The sequence below is a fragment of the Myotis davidii genome, unplaced genomic scaffold (genome assembly GCF_000327345.1).
Source record: "Myotis davidii unplaced genomic scaffold, ASM32734v1 scaffold1491, whole genome shotgun sequence".
NCBI classification, from domain to species: domain Eukaryota; kingdom Metazoa; phylum Chordata; class Mammalia; order Chiroptera; family Vespertilionidae; genus Myotis; species Myotis davidii.
In genome coordinates, this window is record NW_006282604.1 from 442,291 (window position 1) to 446,292 (window position 4,002).

General features: G+C 45.5%; 1 protein-coding gene across 1 annotated transcript in view; it reads left to right on the top strand.

Annotated features, from left to right (window-relative positions):
- The first annotated feature begins 9 nt into the window (after window positions 1–9).
- The window catches only part of ATM (ATM serine/threonine kinase), a 158,448-nt gene continuing 154,455 nt past the window's right edge, over window positions 10–4,002 (top strand). The window contains exons 1-2 of the mRNA XM_006753148.2: window positions 10–233; window positions 601–751. The gene's annotated coding sequence lies outside the window, so the exon portion shown is untranslated. The remainder of the gene's footprint in view (window positions 234–600; window positions 752–4,002) is intronic.

Consider the following 4,002-nt stretch of genomic DNA (forward strand, 5'->3'; position numbering starts at 1 on the left):
GCAGAGGAGGCGTGGTGCCGGCCCAGGAGCCGCAGCCGCCGGGAGAGCCGCAGAGGCCAGGGCGCACGCCATTGGTGGGCACGGCGCAGGCGCCTCCGCGGACATGCCCCGTGTTTTGGGGGAGCGAGGCCCGGCCGCGGAGGGCGAGGGATGCTGACGCGCATGGGCAGACGGACCCCGGCGCCGGGGCAGCCTCACTTCCTCGCGGGACGAAGGCTGCGCTATCACGCCAGGTTTGAACCGGAAGCGGGAATGGTGCGCGGATAGCGGACTCCAGCATCTGCGGCCGCGGGCTGAGGCGACTTGAAAGCGGCGATTTGGGCTGCAGCCCCCGTCCCCGCAGGAGATTGCCTTTGGGCTGTCGGAGTCCAGCGGTGGTGGCGCGGGAGCCGGGCTGTCGGGGAATCGAGTCGTCCGAGCCGCCTGCCCTGGGCCCCGGACGGCCCTCTCTGCACCCCTTTCCCTCTCTGCACCTCTTTCCGGGGCTCCCGTCCTCGCCACTCTCTCCCGCAGCAGATTTAGCCACGAACCTTCCTCTCAGTGCCCCCAGATTTAACTAGATGACTTGACTGATCGACTTTCTCCCCCTCTGGCAATTAGCTGTAATCAGCGAGCATCTGTTGACGTGTAAGCCGCAGTCGCGTGGCGAGGAGCCTGGGCTCTGGACTCGTCACCCCGCTGGGGTCCACCCTCTGGCCGGCAGCGGAGTGACCACGCGCTCCTGCCTTCCTTGTGACTGTTCTTTCCTGTGGTGAGCATTCTAGAGCGTCCGCTGCCGTTTTGACCCGGTTCAGATTAAGTAAAAAGACTTAAATTCAGGATGAAAATGTGGCAGAAGAGTACGGTGGTAGCAGAGGGGTGAATGAGCTTCTCTGCAAACAGATCAATTCAGTGTGGGCTGAGCCCTCCCAGTGTTGAATTGCCCCGGAGGGTGGCGGGAGCTTTCTGCACAGAAGGCAAACATGCGTGTCACGGCGCAAAGTGCAGACGGTGCCTGAAGCTCCAAAGTGAGGTCTGGTATTAAAGGAAATTAAGTGTGGGCATTGTCAACATGTCGAAGTCGTAGGAATGGATGAGGTCCCACTGGGTTAAATGAAAGGGAGAAGTCAGGAAACAAGGATGTTCTTTCGGGTGTGGGTGGAAGAAGAGCCATCACAATGGACTGACGAAACAGAAAGGGTAATTGCTAACGGTAATTTATTGACCTTTGCTGTGTTCCACGCACTGTTGGACAGTACATGAATCCTCACAGTACCGCTTTGAAGTAGGCTCTAGTATGCATTATTATTTTTTTTCATTTTATCCTTGAGAAAGCTGAGGTGAAGAGAGAGTAGCTAACTTGCCCAAGGTTCTACCGCTTATAAACAGTAGCACCAGTACAGTCTGAGTACAAAGTCCACACTCTTACCACTAGAAGAGAATGGCATCCCAAGGGCTGGATCATATTCAAGAGATGGGATTTGTCATCATTGTCAAATTCTGCAAAGGAGTCAGCACTGGGTTTGCTGATCCAGAGACTGTTACATAGGAAATAACGATCATTTAGTTGCATGTTGGAAATGGGAGCTAGATTGTTCTGAATTAATTAATGCCTTGGTTGATTTCAGCTTTAACGGATGACACTCTTATTGTAGCTGATTACTCTCTGGTTCTTTTAGTTGCTTTTTCCATTTTAGGACCCTTAGACTAGTCTTTTCCCCTAATATCTCTGTTCTCCAGCTCTTTGTGAAATTAGCACAAGTTCATACAGATCTTGGCTTTATTGTAACCTCCTCTGAGACGTGTTCCCTAATAGTTTATAAGAAAAAAAACTAGAGGCCTGGTGCACAGATTCATGCACTGGTGGGGTCCCTCAGCCTGGCCTGTGGGGATTGGGCCGAAGCTGGCCCTCCGACATCCCCCAAGGGGTCCCGGATTGCTAGAGGGCACAGGCCAGGCTGAGGGACCCCACTGGTGCACGAATCCATGCATTGGGCCTTTAGTATGTATATAAGATCTTTGGTTAATCTCTTCCCGGCCTCCTCCCTCCCCCTATCCTCTGAGATTCATCAGTCTGTTCCATGTTTCCATGCCTGTGGTTTCCGCTCCTGTGTCGAGCGTCTGCCCCCCTGGTGGTCAGTACACATCATAGCTACCGGTTGGACTGTCGAATGGTCGGCTGGTCACTTAGGCTTTTATATATATAATCCTTTTATTGTGTGTTTGTTTCCTTTGAGTCATATCACAGTTTGGAATTATGCATTGATTTATTAGTGTACTTGTTTATTGTCACTCTCTCCCACTAGTTATGACTCAGCGAGGGTAGGATTTGTGTCTGTTTGGTTCATTATAAATCTAGATTCTCCTAATATAGTACCTTGGACACAGCAGTTGCCCAATAAATACAGTTTCATGTATCAGTGAGTAACATTTCCTGTTTATGTAGGTAATACTGAACTGTTTCATTTTCTTAAAAGTAATCAATCTTTGAGAAACTGAAGAAGAGAAAAAACAAGTTCAGAAAAGCCACAGCTTAAAAAACAAGTTTAGAGTTGCCTCTTCCTGGATGTGTCACATGTTTAGGAAACATGCATTTTTTTTTCACATTATAAATAACATCTTTAGTATATTTAGGAATAATGGTGCCTACTTTTATGGTTATTTGAATATTACTAAGGTGTTTTATTTTTCTTACTGGCCAATCAAGAGGACTTTAAGATTGAGCAAGAAAGGGGAAGAGTCCTAGATACAACTATAGGGGATGGAAAAACAAAAATTACAGTCCTGTTCTGAACAAGTATATAGTCAAATGAAAAATACTGTAAGTAACATCCTGTAACCCACAGCAGGGTTTGTAATGGTGTTGAAGGGTTAGAACAATCAATGAATACTAATGGAGAAGGGAATTAGAGGTATCTGCCGGTTAACTTTGAAGTCTTATTAGGTAGTTTGCCTTCACTGAAAGTGTTTGAAGAAAGGACAATAACATTTTAGGAGGGATTTCTTCCTTTGAAGGAAGATGGGACATGATCTCTCATTTCCTGCTACTTTTAAGATTCTGTGAGATTAAACATGGCCCGATAAACATACTTGATCCTGAAAGATCGAGTAGAACATACGTGGATCGATGGGAAAAGGACTTTTCCCAGTTTTTTCTCTTGCGATATATATGTACGCGTAGATATCATAGTCGTAATGAGTATGTTTTTCTTTGTTTATTAACATTGTGTAACAGAAATGAGCCTTTTTTATAAAAAGACTCAAATACTAAAATGTTTTTCTTACAAAATGTTTTCGAAGGTTACCAAAGGAAAGTTTGATTACCAAAGGAGGAGAGCTACTGCAGTTGTATTAAGGCACAGTAAAATATAGTTAACCTTTGACATTTGCAAAGGATATCATTATGGCTTATCATTTCCATCATTTCCTTTTAAAACAAGAATATCATTTTCCTCCTGTTTTTATGTATTAAATGAGAATCATGAAGCCAATTAAGATAGAAATGCAATGCAGGGCTTCCTAGCTCTGATAACCTTCTGCATTTCAATCCCAAAGCATAAGCAATTTATGTTTTTGGCTCAGCTATATGATGTCATTACACATAGGGGTGCTTTTAAATAGTTCAGATGGTCAGTGTTAAATTCTTAAGTGCTCCTTTCCTTACTTTTTGCCTGGCTGTCTTCCATTCATTTTTGTGTTTCGATTTATTTTTATTTATTTATTTTTAAAAAAATATATTTTATTGACTTTTTTACAGAGAGGAAGGGAGAGGGATAGAGAGGTAGAAACATCAGTGAGAGAGAAACATCGATCAGCTGCCTCCTGCCCACCTCCTACTGGGGATGTGCCTGAAACCAAGGTACATGCCCTTGACTGGAATCGAACCTGGGACCTTTCAGTCCGCAGGCCAACGCTCCATCCCCTGAGCCAAACCGGTTAGGGCTGTATTATTAATGTTAACAAAGCTAAAGTTCAAATCCAGACTTGACACCAAGCCTTGCATTCCTTTCTTCCTCGTTTATA